Below are 21,800 nucleotides of genomic sequence, written 5' to 3'. Positions count from 1 at the left end.
CAGAGATGAAAGAAAATTAGTAAAATGCATATGAAAATCTTCCTCCTGTCAGAGTCTGGGGTGCACCACGGGACCCAGAGTCAAGTCCCTGCCTACCCATGTGCGCCTCAAAACTGCACGAGACCCAGACTCGGCCAGCCCCTGCATCCCCAATTAGGCTAGATCCAGACCCGGCAGGTCCCACACTTGTCAAGCCCTGCCGGGTGGGGGGCACAGCCTAGGGTCCCCTGTCAAGCCCCACCAAAAGGCGGGCACAACCTCAGGTCCCCCGTCAAGCCCTGCTGGGCAGGAGGCGCGGCCTTAGGTCCCCCGGCCTTGCGCCAGGGTGGGGGGGGGGGTGCAGCTTCAGGTTCCCTGGCCTGGTGCCAGGGTGGGGTGTGCGGCCTGAGGTCCCCGTCAAGCCCTGCTGAGTGGGGGGGCACGGCCTGAGGTCCCCTGTCAAGCCCCATGGGGTGGGGGGGGGGTGCAGCCTCAGGTCCCTGCTGATTGCTCGTTAAGGCTCGTTTTGGGAACTCAGCCTCCGCTGTGGGTGCAGCCATCTTGTGTTACAGAAACCCCCGCCTCCACTGTGGGCACCACCATCTTTGTGGTGGAGTGATGGTCAATTTGCATATTCCATCTTTATTATATAGGATAAGAAAAGGAAAATTGAGAATTCTATTCCAATTGTCCTTAAAATATCAGCACAACAAAACTTAAGTGTAAATTTCCAAAAACAAATGGTTGCATCTGGGCCAGGTCTGCAGTCCCCTTATCATAGTCAGTAACTATTTTCTGGGCACCTCCTGTAATTTTCTTGGTTCTGCCCCATCACAGGACCCAAATTGTTTTACACAGTTTAGAGAACTGTAGCAAGGATGATACTAATTGTCTTTTATTTATTTTTACTAGAGGCCCGGTGCACGAAATTTGTGCATGGCAGGGGGGGAGAGGGTGTCCCTCAGCCCAGCCTGCTCCCTCGCCAATCTGGGACCCCTACCGGGATTGGGCCTAAATGGGCAGTCGGACATCCCTCTCAAAATCCAGGACTGCTGGCTCCCAACTGCTTGCCTGCCTGCCTTACTGATTTCCCTTAACCACTTCTGCCTGCCAGCCTGATCACCCCCTAACCACTCTCCTACCAGCCTGATTGATGCCTAACTGCTCCCCTGCGACCTGTTTGCCCCTAACTGCCATCCCCTGCAGGCCTGGTCACCCCTAACTGCCCTCCCCTGCCGGCCTGGTCCCCCCCAACTGCCCTCCCCTGCAGGCCTGGGTCCCCCCCAACTGCCCTTCCCTGTAGGCCCAGTCGCCCCCAACTTCTCTCCTCTGCCAGCCTGGTCACCCCTAACTGCCCTCCCCTGCTGGCCTGATTGCCCACAACTGCCCTCCCTTGCAGGCCTGGTCCCTCCCAACTGCCCTCTCCTGCTGGCCATCTTGTGGCAGCCATCTTGTGTCCACATGGGGGCAGCATGTTAGAGTGATAGTCAATTTGCATATTACTCTTTTATTAGATAGGATAGAGGCCTGGTGCATTGCTGATTTGCCCTGAAGGGTGTCCTGGATCAGGGTGGGGGTTCCCTTGAGGCATGGGGCAGCCTGGGTGAGGGGCCTATGGTGGTTTGCAGGCCGGCCATGCCCCCATCGACCCAAGCGGAGGCCCTGGTATCTGGGATTTATTTATCTTCTATAATTGAAACTTTGTAGCCTTGAGTGGAGGCCAGGGACGGCCAGAGCGGGTGGAAAGCCTGGTTTCCTCCATTGCCGGGGAAACCCAAGCCTCCTGCTCGCTCCATGGCCGGCCACCATCTTGGTTGGGTTAATTTGCATATTCATTCCTGATTGGCTGGTGGGCATGACTTGTGGGTATAGTGGAGTGATGGTTAATTTGCATGTTTTATTAGTGTAGATTGATTTCGGAGAGGAAGGGAAAAGGAGGGATAGAAACATCAATGATGAGAGAGAATCATTGCGTGGCTGCCTCCTGCACGCCTCCAACTGGGGATCAAGCCCACAACCCGGGCATGTACCCTGACTGGAATTGAACCAGGACCTCCTGGCTCATAGGTCAATGCTCAACCACTGAGCCATGCTGGCCGGGCCCAACTGTCTTTTAAAATATAAGCCCTAGTCAGACAACATTCAATATCATCCCTGCACAGATGTCATCGTTCACTCAAGTTGGCCGTGCCCTCCTGTACGAGGCAGGAGATGGAGCTAGAGGCAGCCCCCGGAAACGTTCCCAGAACCCTGATGGCCCTGGGAGTGTGAGGTGTGTGTCTGATCTGCAGCTGGGGAGGGGAGAGAAATGCTGGCAGGACCACTGCCAGGGAGTGGGCCCAGGCCACTGCCACTGGGGCTGCCTGGGCATGTGCAGCCTGGAGGGAGAACTGTGCCACCTCACTCCACCCCAGTCCTCTCTCCCCACCCCTCCCCCAGCAAGGCTGCCCCATCCACAGCACAGCTCTGCTGAACCAAGGAGGGTCCCAGCCCCTAGGACCTGCCTCTCCGAGGCTGCCCCTGTCCGTGTGGGGCCCCCGCTGAGGTTAGGTGGGCACATAGAGAGGCCGTGTGTGTGATTAGGAGATGATCGGTGCAGCAGGCCCCTGCCCCGTGCAGAGGAGAGAAAGCAAGACAGTGGGGTGAGCATGGCCTGCAGTGAGTGCCTGTATCCTGGGCTCCCTGCATCTCCCCGTTCCAGGTGTACCCGTGTGGCTTCATGCAGCGGCCAAGCCCTGGAACGGAGGGAGGATGCGGAATGTGCCAAACCACAGGAGCAGAGGCAAGACTGTGGGGGAGGGCGAGTGCCCCAGTGTCAGCGTTGGGGCTGCTGGCATCAGGGAGGAGCACACTGGGGCCATTGTCCTGCGGGCGGGCTTCCTGGAAGGGAAGTTTGAATGTGTGATGACCGTTGGAGCGTTCAGCACACATTCAACTCAACCAATGGTCAGTACATACGTGTCCACTCTGTGCAGAGCCTGTGGGGGACTCTTCCTGGGAACTGGAGACGAGCAGGACGTGGGCTCCCCCCTCAGGAGGTCTGAGGCCTCTCAGAAGAGCGGGGAACAGATCCGCAGACAATTTACACAGCGACACAGTGCCAACCGTTACTGACGCGCAACGCCCTGGGCTGGGCCCGCTGGTGAGGAGAGGATTCTGGCCCTTCGGACAGTCAAGTTCCATCCAGTCAGCGTTTCACAAACACGTGTTTGGGTCATGCATTTTAGACGTGTCAAGCTTAGGACTTGTGTGACACATGTAAGTGAAGACATTCACGTGTGGAGCTCAGAATCTATAGAAAAACAAGTCAGGGATAAAGGCCACGGACGAGACCACCAAGGAGCAGGTGTGGGAGGAAAGCCCAGCCAGAAGGACTGGGTGGAGTGGCTGGCGGGCAGCACAGGAGGAGGCAGCCAGAGACGGTGCGTTATGTGAAGGGGCGATGCTGTATTGACAGAGACGTGAAACACAGCAGGTCCTTCTGCAGCCATGGTGATGGGGTGCAGCATGAAGGCGCCTCTGCCAGCTCACCAGTGAGAGGCGTTTTCTGCAGCCGAGGTGGCATAAAACGGTGTCCACCCAGCCCCTGAGGATTGCTGAGCTCGGCCCTTCGCGCATGTAATGGTTATTGCAGTCAGGCCTCACTGCACCCTTCCAGGCAGGAATGGCCGTGCGGTGTACAGAGGTGGGTCACTTGCCCAGATCCTGTGGCCGGCAGGAAGGTCAGGATTCCAGCCCATCCCTCTCGCAGCTCAGGCCTTGCATGAACACTCACCATTTTAGAACACAACCTGTGGTGTGTCTGAGTAGGACAGGGCCTGTACAGAGTCTGTGAGGATATCTCCTACCTAACAGAGTCCAGAAAGTGCAAATTACCCGAACCAGTCAAGCCTGGCTCTGTGCTTCAGTGGGGTTAGGCGCGAAGCAGATCAGCTATCAACCCTGGTATGATGTTCTCTTGGTTTCAGGTCTTGGTCATCTCTTTTCACAGCTAATGAAACTCACCCTATTTACTGAACTTTTCCCCTAAGTCTGCTTCTCTCCACCACTTCTCTGCCTTATCTATCCCTCCTAACTCTGACATGCAAATCACAGCTCCTCTCATCTTGAAGCCATCACCTTGGTGTTACAAAGTTCTTTTCTAATAGTTCTGTGGTTCCTTTTGTGCTGCAAATCAAAGTCTTACCTTCCTTCCTTTAAAGCAGCCATGGTGCCATCTGCTATCCTCATTTTAGTCAAGTTACCATCATCACTGTTCTCTGTTTATTTCCACTGTATTTCAACATCTTTGTGTCCTCTCTCCCAATAGAAGTAACGGTACTTTGTTCTGAACCATGAAGCCTTCTGCTCTTTTTTCCTCTTTCAGGGGCTTCCTTGGGAACGCAGGCTGCTGCAGGAAGCCGCCCCAGACTGCTGCCCCTCCGTGCGGTGTGTATACATGGGCACCAGGGCCGGCGTTCTGGGCCACTCTCATCCACGCCCTCTCCCCTCCTCCCAATAGAAGCTCCACATCCTCGCACCAATGACCTGACTTATTATTCAGAGAATGTTTATTTATGTGGGGTTTTAAGACTACGTGAAGTTTTTGTTTGTGTGAATGTCACTTTGGGGGTAGGGTGTAGTTCTATATGGTCTTTTGAGCGCAAGTCTGACACGGGGACCTGGACTATAGACTTGTGTGAGCATTTGAACATACACAGAGTATCTAACAGAGTGGGCAGAGCCAAGGAACAGATGTATTTGTTCTCTCACAATGAATCAGCTTATTTGTGGGTTAATGCCAGTGGGTTTTTAACAAAATACCAGCTATAACTTATTACTCTCTGAGGTTTGATGGGCAAATAGCATTTTATACTGAGGCAAAAAAAACCTGTCTATTTTGTACTGGGACCAAATAATATGAGTACTAATTCATGGGCTCTACAGAAAGAATGGAAGGATTGAAATATACGATGCAACTGTAGAGAAAAATAAAAGAAAAAAATAAAGCAATCGTAGATTTAAAAGCAGTTTTCATTTTGCTTGCTAATAACTGAATGAATTGGTGGGGAAGGGAGGGAGAGCGATCAGCAAATAAGGTTATGTAGATAAATTTCCTCTTGAGACATACCTGATTAGTGTATCCCTTTCTCTGCTCTCCCAGTTCTCTCACTCTCTCTGTCCCTCAGCAGCATTTGCCACTTCAGGTTCCCATCCCCACGTGGACCATTTCTCTTCCTGGGGGGAATCCGGTGTGTACACAGTGGAGGACAGCTTTGCCCCTTATCTAGTGAAGCAATGTTATTTAGCAAAGTAGAGATGGAGGGTCAGGAAAGGGGGATGTTACAAAGGAAGTGAGAACAAGCTCGGACAAGATGCAGGCGGGAGGGAGCAAAACCTAAGTGACTCTAAACTTCAGACAGTGAAGCAGGTTCTCTGCCTTCTTGGGTCACTTCTCTTGGCCCTGCCCCCCCTGCTCCCCTGCCCTCCCATCCTGGTGGGAGCTCCCGGAGGGCAGCCTTGCCAGGGCCGGGAAGGAAGGGTGGGGAGGAGCTCAGGGAGGGACCAGGATCTCAGCTGGAATTTGTGGAGGTTACGTGGTGAACCCCAAGTCTCGGGACTTCAGTTCCTTCTGTAAAATGTGGAGATGATTTCTCCCTCATAGGCTGTTGTGAGAGGTAAAGGGTTAGAACATGTGTAAGGCATTCCAAACGTGCCTGCTGTACAGTGAACACACCCAGGTTAGCCACTGTTGCTAGAGTGGGCAACGGAGAAGTCTGCTCCTTAAGTGGGCAAGCACAAAACAAGGATTGTGTCTAAAAGAGCAGGCAGCCCTGGTCAACCAACAATTGTGCTCAAGAATGAATACAGAAGGCCAAGCCTAGGAAAGCAAATGTTTGACCTTTACGAGGCCTACTTTATAGTTCAGCTTCTTTGTTTCAAAATTTGCATAATCAAGCTCGTTAATGGAAAATTTTAATGTTTTAGCATAATGTCTTTAAAATATAACAGTACTCTATAATCCCCACGGAACCAGTATCCTTGGCAAAGACTCAGGGCTTGTCTGTGTGTGTTTGTTCATTCAGCATTTCTGCCTTTAGTTTTCCACACCAGTGAACAGAAATCCACCCCCACGTGTAACTGGTGAGGAAAAGGAAACACTTGGTTTATGTCCATGAGGATCTTGTTGCTGAGCGCACACAGATCTCAGGTGGCCAAGAGTGAGAAATGGTAATGTAACCCATTTCCCCTGTGCCCACATCCATGCCAAGTTGGAATTTAAAGTCTTTGGACTATCACTGAATCAAGAACTAACTTATTCTTTGTGGAGGCATAACCCCAAAATGGCCCTAACCACAGCGTAAGCTAACATTTCATTGCTAAAGTCATAGTCACGAAACACCCAAGACAGTTACTGAGTAGAATTTTGTCTTTTCTAGGAGTCATATTATTGAAACTCCCTCAAATTTGAATTAATAAGTGATATAACACTAAGAGCATCCTTAATTTCCCATACTTAAAAAAATGAGTTATAAATTCAACTTCAGGTTGTCCCCTTCCTATGGAGGCAGATAGGATTAAGCCAGTGGTCAGCAAACTGCGGCTCGCGAGCCACATGCGGCTCTTTGGCCCCTTAAGTGTGGCTCTTCCACAAAATACCACGTGCGGGCACGCACATACAGTGCAATTGAAACTTCGTGGCCCATGTGCAGAAGTCGGTTTTCGGCTCTCAAAAGAAATTTCAATCATTGTACTGTTGATATTTGGCTCTGATGACTAATGAGTTTGCCGACCACTGGCCGATAAGCAATCACTACTACACAGCAACCATTTATGCTTTTCAGCACCAGGACAGTGGATTTACTGAGACAATCTACCAAGTTGAAACACAAGCTTTCCAGTAAATTCTGAATGATTTTTGATTTCTTTGAACATGCCCATTTGGCTCCTGGACTGGTTTTAACAGGGGCACATTTGTTTAATGGGGAGCAATAGATCTCCAAAACAAGCTAGGAAAAGAAATTTATAGAATGTGGAAACTGATGTAGCTAGCATAAAGAATTTATAGGTAATTTTCTCTTTCCTTTGCCAACCTTGGGACAGACCCAAGAATTATCCTACCATGGGACTTGAAAGATTAAAAGTAAAAGGTACAAAATAGTAAAATGGACTCTTACTGTAACTGCCTAGAAATCCTCATCATGGGGTACTTTGAATATTGGATTTTTAATGAGACCACAATTCCTATGAAACTAATCAAACTAGAATAAGAGAACTAAAATTTGAATGTATTTCCATACAGAAAATATAGGGATATTCAGAGGGGTAGGTTTCATTATAATACTTTATTTCCCCAATAAGGAGGAGCCTGAAGTCAGAATGGAATATTAAATTATTTAGTTATTTTTTTCCCCTGATAGTCCTAGTCCTACTCCTTTAGTCTTCCCTTTGGATTACATCACCTACTTCTATGAACATTGGGGTTTGTTTTTGTTATGGCAATGCTCAGAAGGGAAGATGGTCCTTTTACAGTAGGAGAGAATTTCGGATCCCTCTACTGGTTGTTTCTTCAAATTGCAGGTCTGCACTCAATGGGTCAGAATTTTTTTTAAGTGAAAATCTGTATTGGATATAGTTAAGTGTAAGTGTTTTTCAGTGAAACCTGTTTCCATTATGTATAGATGAATGCAGAATCGAGATTACTTGCCTGTCTGAAACATTCAGCACCCGAGGGCTGCATACAGTCAGCCACAGGATTAGGGTGAGGCGAGTGAGGCAGGTTAAGTAAATGTTGGGTAGGATCCTGTCTCTATTTAAATTCTGATATTTTGTTTATTGTGGATTTTTGCATTAATTTTAATTTTTAAAAAGAACTTCACATTTAAATAGGATTGATTTTTATTACTACACTTTTTTATGTCCCCTTAAATGTTATGCCTCAAGTGAGCGCCTCGCCCTGACCTTCAGTGTGCCTCAGAGAGGGAATGGAGGGTGGGAGTCTGGGAATCCGACACACATGGGAATGAGAAGCTGACACTGTGTGACTCTTCTCCTTTCTCTCTGAGGCAGGAAGTAAGTGCATCAGCTAAGAGTGAGGAAGACAGGCCTCGGAGACGGGGAGACTTAGCAGGGCTGGTGAGGAGACTGGGAGAGGGAGAAGGTCGGGACAAGTGGAGGACAGCCACACAACATGGAGTGCCCTGCCCACAGCTGGGTATGGCCATGGGCAGGGATGCTGCCTGCCTGGGTGTCACACCTTCCCCAGCAGCCTGGCGGGTGTTGTAGGAGCCGAGAAGACGGGGTGACCTGAGGTCTGGGGCTGTTGGGGTGGGAGGACGGGAACCGAGGAGAGGAGGGTGAAGGTGCCAGATGGTTACTCATCCAAGACAGGGAGGTGGGACAGGGGCTTGCTGGGTGGGGTGAGGGAGTTGGGGGCAGGGAGGTGTGGGCAGAGTGTTCTAAATGAATATATAGAGGTTGTGGTTGAAGATGAGTGTACTGGAGAGTATGTGGATTAGAATTTAGAATTTAGAGGGAATGAAGTTCCAAGCGAAGCCACATAAAGAACTTTCTTGCTGATAAGTTGTCTTGTATGTAGGGGGGAGGAAATGTGAACACACTGGTGTGTACATCATAAAATAAGGGTTCCTTAAACTTCCGAGTGCCTTTTAAAAAAAAAAATATGTGTTTTTATTGATTTCAGCGAGGAAGGGAGAGGGAGAGAGAGATAGAAACATCAATGATGAGAGAATCATTGACTAGCTGCCTCCTGCATGCCCTCTAATGGGGATCAAGCCTGCAACCATGTGCCCTTGATCAGAATTGAACCTGGGACCCTTCAGTTCACAGGCCGACACTCTATCCACTGAACCAAACCAGCTAGGGCATAATGCGATGTTCTGATGATATATCATAGACTTGTATACTTGAAATCTACATAATTTTATTAACCAATGTCACTCCAATAAATTTAATTTAAAAAAATTTCCTCCACTACAGTGTGGTGGAAAGTCTGAGTGTCGTGAAGAACGCTCGTCTTCTTCAATACTTATGGCCACAGTTTTCCTCCCAATGTTCCTCCTCCTGCCAACTCTGAACAGAAGAAAAGTTATTCATGTGAATATTACTTACCAAATCCTACGTGAACTACTAACAATATGAGCTGCTTGTTAACCATCAGTGGTTATTTTCTTGCCAAGTTTATACAGAGTACTTGTAATTGGAGCACTAGATGCTCATCAAAATATCTAGGGAAAAATAAAAGTCTTCTTTTGTAGTTAGTACCAAAGAATTCATCTGGCTGCAAGAGCAGATTCTATCAGGCATCTTGAGTATTATTATTTATAAAACAGAGGACAGCATTGTGTTTGGGGCAGTGAAATTAAATCCCATACCAAAGTGGGCCAAGAGCAGGTGTCAGCCTGGGACAGATGTCAACACCAGGGACAAAACAAAAAGAACAGTCATGCTACCCTTTGAACATATTTGGAACTATAAACTGCAAATACAAATTCTGGATTGTTAACTATCATTTAGGACTATGCTGTCCAATATAATAATCACTAGCCACATATGGCTATTTAAGTTTAAATTAATTAAAATTAAAAAATTAAATAAAATTCAGGTCCTCAGTTGAATTAACCACATTTCAATAGCCACATATGGCCCATCACTGCTGTGTTGGGCAGCACTGACAGAGAACATTTCCATCACTGCAGAAAGTCCTATTGGACAGACCTGATACAGCACTTAAAACTTTTCCAGTATATGTAGGGTTTTTTTGGGGGGAAGGGGAAACTCCAAAAATTTTCTATGGTAACCCATATTTATCAGTGTTTTCTGATCACCTCATACAGTATAACATAACACAAATCATTGAAATATGTTTACCATCACAGCTCTCCACTCTACTGATACACATAATACAACCAATTAAAATGTGTTGGCTGGATCAAATAACCAGGACAAGAGAAAAACAAATATGGAAACACTAACTCTTTATCCAAATATATTGTTGCACTTATGAATGCACTAGAGGCCTGGTGCACGAAACTCGTGCATGGAGGGGCGTTTGTCCTGCAGCCCAGCCGGTACCCTCTCCAATCTGGGACCCCTCGAGAGATGTCCGACTGCCCGTTTAGGCCCGATCCCACTGGGATCGGGCCTAAACGGGCAGTCGGACATCCCTCTCACAATCCAGGACTGCTGGCTCCCAACTGCTTGCCTGCCTGCCTTCCTGATTGCCCCTAACCACTTCTGCCTGCCAGCTTGATCACCCCCTAACCACTCTGCTGCCAGCCTGTTTGCCCCCAACTTCCCTCCTCTGCCGGCCTGGTCACCCCTAACTGCCCTCTCCTGCAGGGTTGATCACCTCCAACTGCCCTCCCTTGCAGGCCTGGTCCTTCTCAACTGCCTCCCTTGAAAGCTGGGTGCCTCCCAACTGCCCTCTCCTGCTGGCCATCTTGTGTCCACATGGGGGCAGGATCTTTGACCACATGGGGGCAGCTATATTGTGTGTTGCAGTGATGATCAATCTGCATATTACTCTTTTATTAGATAGGATAGAGGCCTGGTACAGGGGTTGGGGCCAGCTGGTTTGCCCTGAAGGGTGTCCCTGATCAGGGTGGGGTTCCCTTGGGGCGTGGGGCGGCCTGAGCGAGGGGCCTGTGGTGGTTTGCAGGCCGGCCACGCCCCCTGGCAACCCAAGCTGAGGCCCTGGTATCTGGAATTTATTTTCCTTCTACAATTGAAACTTTGTAGCCTGGAGCGGAGCCAAGCCTGGGGCTCCCTCTAAGGCAGGCAGCCATTTGTGTTGGGGTTATAAGTGCGGAAAGCTTTGCTTCCCCTGTTGTCACCGGCAACCCTGGCCTGCTCTCTCAAGCTCTGTTCTGCCGCCATTTCTGTTTGAATTTGTTTACCTTCTATAATTGAAACTTTGTAGCTTGAGTGGAGGTTTAGGCCTGGCAAGGGCAGGCGGAAAGTTTGGCTTCCTCTGTTACCTAGGAAACCTTGCTCTCTGTGGCTGTAGCCATCTTGGTTGAGTTAATTTGCAGACTCGCTCTGATTGGATGGTGGGTGTGACTTGTGGGCGTGGCTTGTGGGTGTGTCGGAGGTATGGTCAATTTGCATATTTGTCTATTATTAGATAGGATGCCCCAAATCAGGCCAATGCCATTTCTGAGCCCCACCTTGTCACCTATTCTCATCAACTATTATATATTTTTATTTTTTAAAAAATATATTTTATTGATTTTTTACAGAGAGGAAGAGAGAGGGATAGAGAGTTAGAAACATCGATGAGAGAGAAACATCGATCAGCTGCCTCTTGCACACCCCCTACTGGGGATGTGCCCGCAACCAAGGTACATGTCCTTGACCGGAATCGAACCTGGGACCCTTGAGTCCGCAGGCCGACACTCTATCCACTGAGCAAAACCGGTTTTGGCAACTATTATATTTTTTTAAACAAAGTTAGTTTTACATTAGTAGCAAGATATAATTAAATTTATGTAATGACTCTGACTGTGCCAGAGTCAATAAAATTGCTACCAGAAATGGTGAGAAAATCCCAGTTATAGAGTAATCACCAAGAAAGCACAAGAGTTGAGCAACATGACTAAATAATAATAATGATGATGATGATAATAATATATAAAAAGACTTGTGCAAGTTAAGACAACCAGATCTAATAACATTATTGATTTTTAAAAAAAATATCAACTGTATAAAGTCCACAATCTAGACGTTTTATTTCACATTTGCTTTCCCTCTGTGTTCTGATCAACCATGAATCTTCCAAAAGTACCATTTTAAATACATCTTATCACATTATTAGGTGATATGATTATTTTCTTGATTCTTTATCTGATATTCGAGGTTGTATGCCCAACAAAAATCACACTTAAAAAGCGATACATGATGGCAATTCACCGGAATAAAAACAAGTTATTCAATGAAGATGGCAAATACTTAACTAAGAATATAGTTTTCACAAGTAGTGGGCAGATCATAGTTTATAACCATAGATACTAGTTGTACATAAAAATCATGAGCCTGAGACATGATAGCATATATACACATTCTGATTAAAAATAAACTGCTGAGCACTCTTCTGGGCCATGGAAGAGTCATGAACTGCACAGCCGGCATAAAGCTCGCTGTGGAGTGCTGTCTTTATCCTCCCTACATAGCTTGAACTGACAAAGGTGACTTAAAATTTTCCCCTCAAAGCCAACTGTTGGGAGATATTATAATTAAAAAGGAATTGAACTCCCAATAAGTCATAGTAATCAAAATGTGGTTTGTCCCTTATCTCAATTCCTTCTTGAAAATGTTTCTTTCTGTTACCACCTGCAAAGTATTAACAGACTTAATGCTCAAGAGTCGCTGGTTAAACAGACAAGAATGGTGAAGACCTGGGAGGGGCGGGTGCGTGGAGAAGGGGTCAATGGGGAAAAACAAACAAACAAACAAACAAACAAACAAACAGGACATCTGTAATACTTTCAACAATAAAGATTAAAAAAAAAAAAAGAGTCCTTAGTCCACTCAGCATTTAAGCTGGGAAACATGTGTGAGACCACACATCCCTGGCGGCTACAGCACCACGGCCACAGGGCTTGGAAGGAAACAGTTTTATTTTGAGCAGAGTGCAAAGACAATGCAGCACTTCGCAGCTACACTGTAACTAGATCCTGCTTCTATTTATTAAGGAAATAATTAGATATTAACAGTGTCTTAATTAGCAACAGCCCTCTTATCACATCAGAAACTGAAATTCCTGGCACATATTTTTCTCAGAAGCCAGTCTAGCCAATTTGGCTCAGTGGCCCGAGGACTGGCCCGAGGACTGAAGGGTCCTGGGTTCGATTCAGGTCAAGGGCCTTGATCCCTGGCCCTGGTGGGGAGAGGGTGGCAACCAATTGAGGTCTCTTTCTCCCTTCCATTCTCTCTAAACTCAATGAAAAAATATCCTCTGGTGAGGATTAACAAAACAAAACAAAACAAGAAGCCCATCTACCTTTGCCCCGTGTTCTGAGAAAGAACAGCCCATGTACTTGCTGGTCTCTCATAACGCACAAAGAACATACAATTTCCTTCCCTACAGTATTTTAGAGTGAAATCTCAGAGTTCATCTCAGAGTCACAATAAAAAGCCATTTGATTTCTCTCATCCCTACCATTGGAAGAGACCAGTTAGAAATTCATTCTGTTAATTTCACCTAAATACAGATATTATTGTATCTAATCTAAGAATAAAATACCCTGGACTTAAAAAAAAAAGTTAATCTTAGTTTTTCTACTACCTGATACCATTATTTTCCTTCTTACGTTTACTCTGCTAGCTTTACTACAAATACTATACATAGACACGATACTAGGTTCTGCTATTTTAGCACAGAGCTTAAATAAGAAGGTTAAAAAAAAAAAATCCTGGCTAGGCCGGCTGGTGTGGCTCAGTGGGTGAGCATTGACCTGTGAACCAGGAGGTCATGGTTTGATTCCCAGTCAGGACACATGCCAGGGTTGTGGCTTGATTTCCAATGGGGGGTGTGCAGGAGGCAGCTGATCAATTATTCTCTCTCATCATTGATGTTCTATCTCTCCCTCTCATTCTCCCTTCCTCTCTGAAATCAATACAAATATATTTTTTAAATCCTGGCTATAATTTTTAAATATATCAATTAAAATAACATTACCCTCTTTCAAAATTATTATAAAATGTTGAACCTTTCAAGGGTCAATTCTTCCTTCTTCACCAGAATTTGAAATGGATCTCATGAACTGATGACTTGCAACAGATCGACTGGCATCAGGCAGAAAGCAGCACAACCTTAAAAAGAGACAATAACTAATTATGTTGACACATTAATTAAGCAGCTATAATAGTTTTCATAAATAATACTTGGAGAAAAAAAATGTTTGAGACCAAGCGTCCCTGTCTTACTACGGAAATGAGTCAGACAGAGATTGTAGGAAACACTTACTCTCAGCAGGGGGAGGGACAATATAGCACTTCACAGCTATATTGTAACAATTAACCCAACCTGCCAGCTACAGAAAAATCATGTCATACCTCAATACTTGTATTTAATTTCTGGTAAATCTCATGGATTTGATCTTTTCTCTCTTGGCTCAACATATTTATTTGCCTCATCCAAAAACAAGCATCTTGATCCATTTTGGAAAATAAAAAAATAAGTCTTACTTAAGTGTGGGTTGTGCATAGAGCCTTCCTTCCAAAAATTATGGTATGGAGCAGGAAGGGAAGAGGAATGTTACAGTGGAGAAACCTCACAAATACTACCTAAGCCAGGTGATCAAGGTCAATACCAAATCAAACCCTTGATGTAATGAGAAAATGGCACTTTAACTCTGTGGTCTTCCTCTCCAAAATCCCTAACCCAAGTCTAACCTTAAGAAAAACATCAGGCCCTAACTGGTTTGGCTCAGTGGATAGAGCGTCGGCCTGCGGACTGAAGGGTCCCAGGTTCGATTCCGGTCAAGGGCATGTACCTAGGTTGCGGGCACATCCCCAGTAGGGGGTGTGCAGGAGGCAGCTGAATCGATGTTTCTCTCTCTTCAATGTTTCTAACTCTCTATCCCTCTCCTTCTCCCTTCCTCTCTGTAAAAAATCAATAAAATATATTACAAAAAGAAAAACAGCAGACAAATTTCAAATGTAGGGCATTCTAAAACTATCAGACCAATACTCCTCAAAACTGTCAAGGTAATCAACCCAGGTGGGATCCTGGAACAGAAAGACATTAGGTAAAAATCAAGGAAATCTGAATAAACTCTGGACTTTGGTTCAAGATAATGTACCAATGTTGGTTCATTAATTTAAACAAATGTACCCTACTAATATAAGATGTTAATAATATGCATAACTGGGTGCAGGGTATCTGGGAACTCTCCGTACTATTGTCTCAATGTGTCTGCAACTCTAACACCATTCTGAAAAAATAAAGTCTATTAAAGAAAAGTCTTGCCAGATGGCGTGGCTCAGTGGTTGAGCACTGACCTATGAACCAGGAGGTCATGGTTTGATTCCCGGTCAGGGCATATGCCCAGGTTGCGGGCTCAATTCCCAGTGTAGGGCGTACAGGAGGCATCCAATCAATGATTCTCTCTCATCATTGATGTTTCTATCTCTCTCTCCCCCGCTCCCTTCCTCTCTGAAATCAATATAATATATTAAAAAAAAGTCTTAGTATTACCTCTAGATATTCATGCATGGCAATTAGTTTAAACAATTAAGCTAATTATTTTTCTTTACCATATCCCACATATGATGGTAAAAAATGCCCTAGGAAAAACATGGTAATACTTACAAAGATATCCTCTATTTAAAGTCTCCTGTTCTCCCTGGAGTACCAATAACCAGTATGTGCTGGGACAGTCTGCATTTTTGCATTTCATTTTTGAACACCAATTCCACAAAGCAGGCATGACAAGTTGTTCCCAGACAGTATTCAAGAGCCAGATTTACCTTTTGGATCTAAAAGTCAAAAGCTTTAAGTTATTATGCTGCAGAAATAAAGGCTCCATCAAATGATTTCCGAAGCACATGGCTAAATGCCGAACTGTTCATATTTAGTTTAAAATTCTGGTCTGCAAACAGCTTTTATACAGCACAACACAGAATCACTTCCAAATTTACAACTAATCAAACTGCTTCATGATAGAATCCTTTTAAGTGTCTCATTTTTAATGAGATTTTTGTGCCTTTTCAAACTTGGGATCCTGTTTCTTAAAGATAATTAAAGTATCAAAACGAACATTTCCTATATTATTCTTCTATGTGTAAGACATGTAAATAGAGAACAAGCTCTGATTACAGCTCCAAGGCAAGATGTTCTATATGTATCATTCACTTTAAAAATAAGTACCTGTTCAATAGGAAACTATAGAGCCTTGATCTAAATAAAGCCTACAACTTTGTTGGGGCCCAGGGCAGGCCACCCCAAAGTGTTCCACATGGCATACTGATTACTTTGAATTAAAGCTACTTGACAAGCAGCTGGTGCAAGAAGGGCCCACTGACGCTGGCTTGTTGCCTTGCATGCAGGAAATACACCTCTGCAGTTAGAGGTGCACTCCTTGCTGCAGGGAAGCTGAGGGAGACACCCTCATCACTAGAGGTAAGGAATCCAGGGCCGAAAAGCTTACATAAACAAACCGTGTTACTCCTTCACTAACTTACTGCCCAAGCCCAAACTCACTAAGGAGCACCCCAACCTAAGTGTATTTATCTTGTCACTTCTTAAAAATATATATATTGTTTCTTTGTCTAAAAAAGTAAAAAAAAAAAAAAAAAAGCTGGCTGGTTCATCATTTCTCAGAGCAACTTTAGAGTGGAGAGTCCTCACAAATATTATTTCAGACAGGTGGTCAAAGTCAATACCAACAGTCAAACCCTGGATGTAATGAGATCCCTGTGATGGGAGAGGGAAAGGAATCAGAGCATAGACTTTGATGGAAGTTGGATGGGCGCAGATGAAGGTGGATGGGCAGATTTCCTGGCAGGAAGCTTAGCTCAGGTATTCTATTTTTCTCAATAACACTGAGATCTTTGTTGAGAATGGCTTGTAGGAGATATCAGGGTTTTGAAAAGAGTGAAGAGGATTTGATACAGCAGTTGCATAAAATGGAAGAATGAAAGCCCAGGTGAAGTTGACTACCATGAACTAATTTTTTTTTAACCAAATTTTCCCAGTGTACCAATTTCTCCAGCTGTAGGCACAAAGAAGACATATAGTTGGATTCATCCATGGTTGAAGTTTTTCCTGGCGGATAATCTAAGAGAAACATGCAAATTAACCATCACTCCACTACGCCAAGCCATGCCCACCAGCCAATCAGGAGGGAATATGCAAATTAGAAGGCCAAAGATGGCAGCTGCCCAGCTGTCCAGGCGTGGGATGGCTGGGCTGGGCAGGACTTCTGCTATGAGAGGGAGAGCAGGGGAGGGGGGGCGAAGGGATCTACAGGAGCAGCACTCTGGTCGCAGACAAGACGAAGACGGCAGACTCTGGCCTGAGTCTGCAGCGAAGACGAAGGGGCCTCTAGTATCTAATAATCACTGATAGCATTTATAAATCTTGGGGGTGAGGGAAAAGGTTTTTGTTAGTTATGATATTACAAATAAACCAAGGGCCAGATATGTTAAGGGACATGTTTATGATCACTTGGGTAATAAAGAGTGGTTGCAAAAATTAAAACTTGAATCTTCAAAATTACATATTCCTTTCTAGGTGGTGAAAATGTTTTGTAGTTTTTTGGAGAAAAAAAAATGAGAAAAGTTCCCAAGAGGAATTTCAGGGAATAGTTTATAAGAAAACTACTTTAACAATGTACACACTGAGGATATAAAACAATATACAAAAACATAAAAATTCTAAAAGCTTGGCCTCTAGTTTTTAAAATATACTCAGTATACCTCACTAAAAACAGCCACTGACTATACACCCATTTTCTGACTTCAACCATAGCCCTGTAGTCATTTTTGATGCTGATAATGTTTCTTCCTATTTACATAAAACACAATAAAAATGAAACTATATAAATTACACATGAGGAGCAAGAAAAGATACAGATATATAAATATTTTTTATATTAGCCCAGCTTACAGATATTTGATCTGATAAAATTGTTATATTATAGACTAAAATATCTGCTTTAATTATTATTAAACAGTATGTTTCTTTTCCCTGAAGTTCAAGATATCCATAATAATATCCTTAATTGCTTGGCTTTTTTCAACTTAAAATTTAAAAATGTAATGATTATCTAATGATTTATGCCAAAACCCCACACTTATTAAAAGTCCAATTACAATGGCTAATAACAGGTAAAATTACTTTTAATGTCCCAGACAATGGACAAGGATTTAATACAACAATCCCATGAAGTGGAAATTATCGTCTCTATTGCAAAGAGGAGGTAACTAAGGCCCAGTGAGATTATATAATTTGCCTACTGCCTCCAAAGTGCTGGAGCTGGGCTTTGAACCCAGGTGTGTCCCATTCCACAATTTGAGCTTCAGCTTTTATACACTATGCTACTTCAACCCTACCTTTACAGTGATGTATGGATCGCTTGCAACACATATGAATATACCCTTCCCCACTGACATCAAAGCCAAATGACATGCCACTGTGATTTAATATATAAAATATATTTTCAAAATCACATAGTAAATAACTATTCTTTGGCAGTTTAATACAGTTACTTCTTCCCAAAAATATAAAGTAAATGCCACGGCGGGGAACTTGAATATAAAACAACTCTTCAGCCCTTCTGAACGATAAGTTCGCTTTCGTTAACTAGATTCATTCCAACAATGAGGAAGAATTCCCCAGGAGTCTTCCTGTGAACCGCACCCTGATGAAGGACAGCAGAACTGAAATGGGCTTTGAAGGCGTCCTGGCCGCCCGCTTCAGGTTTCATCAGAGCATGGATGAGCACCGCACTCCCCACACAGGGAAGGCTTACTCTGCAAATGGTTAGGGCGTGTCCAAGTGTCATCATTCTTGCCTGGGGTTGCCAGGTACACAAGAGGACGCCCCGTTAAATTTCCGACAAATAACACTGTTTTATATTTTACTTTTATTTTATATCGGGGACATACTTATGCTAAAAGATTGTTTGGTGTTCATCTGAAATGTAACTTTAAAGAGCATCCTGTATTTTTATTGCTAAAGTTGGCAACCAACCCATGGCGAGGTGCGCATAAAAGATGGCAGGCCCGGCGCCATTCCCCGCACCTCGTACATGGAGAAACTGAGGCCAACGGCAGGCTGAAGGGTGGCCGGTGGGAAGGGGAAGAAAGGGGAGGGCTGGCTGTAGGAGGACTCCCTCCCGCAGGTGGAATTGGAAGCAGACTTCCCCGACTTGCAGATTCTTTCCTCTCCTCCTCCTCCCCTCCCACCCTCGGGTACCCGCGCATCTCTCATTGCTAAAAGGGGGCCAAACAGCACAGGCAGGAGCCCTACCTCCCCGTCTCCTCCCCCACTTCCCCGCCCCCCCCACCCCCCACCCCCAGTACCTCGGGCGCAGCAGCGGCAGCGGGCTCGGGACACGCTGCCGCCGGGTCCGCTCAGTCGCCACCAGCAGCACCGACAGCACATAGGTGGCCGCCATATCCCTGGATCCCAGCCGCTAGTAGACGTGCAGCTCAGACGTCCTCCCAAGTCGTCCCTCCATCCCGCACCGAAGCCTCTTGTCCTCCTCTGGCCACCATCCAGGTCTGGGCCGAGAAACAGGCCAATCCGAGCGAGGCACTCGAGAGGGCGCGTCGCCGCTCGAACCAATCGGAGGACCGAGCAGGTTCAGTGGCGCTCGGCCAATCGGACCGCGCGCCCGTCGCGTGTGGTCCCCGCCTCCTCCGCTGGGCTCCTGCTCCGAGGGGTTTGCCCCGCCTTCAGCCTCCTGAGCGCCCTGGGTGCCGGTCCCTCTGTCCTGCGGTCGGCCTGTGGGTTCTTGCTCTCTTGGGCTCCACGGCGAGGAACCCTCATGACCTTTCATCTTTAGAGCCGCTAAAGCACAGAGGGTGGCTGTCGTAGGGTATAAAAGAGTGTGGGATAAGAATACAAACTTTTGTATTTTCAAGAATGTGAAAGGCATTATTTTTAAAAATTCTCTTTTTAATCATCTCAAAAACAAAATTACAGAATTTTAAGACAATTTTTCTATAATGCTATTTTAAAAAACTGAGACATAATTGGTATATATTGTATAAGTTTAAGTACGTATACAATGGATTTATTTGATACATTTATGTATTGCAGTAAGATTATCACGATAGCCATAGCTAACACCTCTATCGTGTCACAGATTTATTCTTTTTTTTTTTGTGGTAAGAATATTCAAGATCTAATCTCTTAGCAACTTTGAAGTATATAATACAGTGTTGTTGACTGTAATCACTATGCAGTACATTAGATCTCCAGAACTTATTCAACTTCTAGTTGCAAGTTTGTGGACTTTATTTTTTTTTAACCTTTTTTTGTAGAAAGCATTACATATTGGACTTAATTTTTTTAATAGAAGTTTTAGGTTCACAGCACAATTGACCGAAGATAGAGATTTCCCATATACTACTTGCCACCACACATGCATAGCCTCCCCCATTACCAACATCCCTCACCAGAGAGGTGCATTTGTTATGATTAATGAACCCACATTGATACATTATAATCACTGAAAGTTATAGTATATATATATATATAGTTTTTGTTTTAATAAATCTTTATTGTTCAGATTATTACAGTTGTTCCTCTTTTTCCCCCCTATAGCTCCCCTCTACTTGGTTCCCACCCCCTCCTCTGTCCTTACCCCCCCCCCTCACTGTCCTCATCCATAGGTGTACGATTTTTGTCCATTCTCTTCCCGCACCCCTCACACCCCTTTCCCCTGAGAATTGTCAGTCCATTCCCTTTCTATGCCTCTTATTCTATTATATTCACCAGTTTATTCTGTTCATCAGATTTTTTATTCACTTAATTTTTAGATTCACTTGTTGATAGATATGTATTTGTTGTTCATAGTTTTTATCTTTACCTTTTTCTTCTTCTTCCTCTTCTTAAAGAATACCTTTCAGCATTTCATATAATACTGGTTTGGTGGTGATGAACTCCTTTAGCTTTTTCTTATCTGTGAAGCTCTTTATCTGCCCTTCAATTCTGAATGATAGCTTTGCTGGGTAGAGTAATCTTGGTTGTAGGTTCTTGATATTCATCACTTTGAATATTTCTTGCCACTCCCTTCTGGCCTGCATAGTTTCTGTTGAGAAATCCGCTGACAATCGTATGGGTGCTTCCTTGTAGGTAACTAACTGTTTTTCTCTTGCTGCTTTTAATATTCTCTCTGTTTCTTTTGCTCTTGGCATTTTAATTATGATGTGTCTTGGTGTGGTCCTCTTTGGATTCCTTTTGTTTGGGGTTCTCTGCACTTCCTGGACTTGTAAGTCTATTTCTTTCACCAGGTGGGGGAAGTTTTCTATCATTATTTCTTCAAATAGGTTTTCAATAGCTTGCTCTCTTTCTTCTTCTGGCACACCCATAATTTGGATGTTGGTATGCTTGAAGTTGTCCCAGAGGCTCCTTACACTATCTTCATATTTTTGGATTCTTTTTTCTTTTTGCTTTTCTGGTTGGGTGTTTTTTGCTTCTTTGTATTTCAAATCTTTGACTTGATTCTTGCGATCCTCTAGTCTGCTGTTGGATCTCTGTATTTTATTCTTTATTTCAGTCAGTGTATGCTTAATTTCTAGTTGGTCCTTTTTCATATCCTCGAGGGTCTCACTAAATTTATCAGCGGTTTCTAGAAAATTCTTGAAAAACCTTATAACCGTGGTTTTGAACTCTATATCCATTAGTTTGCTTTCCTCCATTTCTGTCATTTGTGACCTCTTTGTTTTTGCATTTTGGCTGCTTCCCTGTGTTGACAGAGTGGCTTTGTGTGCTAGGTGTCCTATAGGGCCCAGTGGCTCAGCCTCCCCGTTACCTGAGGTGGACACTCTTGGTGCACCCCTTTGTGGGCTGTGTGCACAGTCTTGTTGTAGTTAAGTCTTGATTATTGTTGGTATCACTGGGTGGAATTGACCTCCAGGCCAATTGGCTGTGAGGACCAGCTTAACTATAATGGGAGAACTGCTGTGCTGAAGACATCCTTATGAGGCAGGACTTGCTTCAGTGGGGCTTTGGTGCTCACTGAGTCTTCCCCCTGAGTGTGTCCCTTATGGATCTGAGGAGTTGTAATCTGGAGGGTCCCACTCTGACCCCTGGGTATACTGGCTCTTGGATCTCCAAGGAGGTGCTAATTTAGCCTCTGCCTGAG

The 21,800-nt window shown here is 44.8% G+C and overlaps 1 long non-coding RNA gene and 3 other non-coding genes across 5 annotated transcripts; all 4 read right to left on the bottom strand.

The window, feature by feature from the left end:
* Positions 1-8,905: 8,905 nt before the first annotated feature.
* LOC114231823 (uncharacterized) lies at positions 8,906-19,176 on the bottom strand. 2 transcript variants are annotated; one of them, XR_003617817.2, is made up of 4 exons: positions 19,009-19,176; positions 15,293-15,459; positions 13,658-13,791; positions 8,906-9,051 (listed from the first exon to the last, which is right to left on the bottom strand). It is a non-coding gene; the product is annotated as an uncharacterized LOC114231823 (long non-coding RNA). The 2 variants fall into 2 exon arrangements; XR_008555538.1 differs by having other exon boundaries at positions 13,689-13,791.
* On the bottom strand, positions 12,529-12,659 carry LOC129148628 (small nucleolar RNA SNORA63). The gene has a single exon (XR_008555630.1). It is a non-coding gene; the product is annotated as a small nucleolar RNA SNORA63 (small nucleolar RNA).
* Positions 13,192-13,376, bottom strand: LOC114231850 (small nucleolar RNA SNORA81). The gene has a single exon (XR_003617838.2). It is a non-coding gene; the product is annotated as a small nucleolar RNA SNORA81 (small nucleolar RNA).
* On the bottom strand, positions 13,877-14,007 carry LOC114231839 (small nucleolar RNA SNORA63). Its single transcript, XR_003617830.1, has one exon. It is a non-coding gene; the product is annotated as a small nucleolar RNA SNORA63 (small nucleolar RNA).
* Positions 19,177-21,800: the final 2,624 nt, after the last annotated feature.

Source organism: Eptesicus fuscus, chromosome 3, assembly GCF_027574615.1.
Source record: "Eptesicus fuscus isolate TK198812 chromosome 3, DD_ASM_mEF_20220401, whole genome shotgun sequence".
NCBI classification, from domain to species: domain Eukaryota; kingdom Metazoa; phylum Chordata; class Mammalia; order Chiroptera; family Vespertilionidae; genus Eptesicus; species Eptesicus fuscus.
This window is presented reverse-complemented; position numbering and strand designations above follow the sequence as displayed.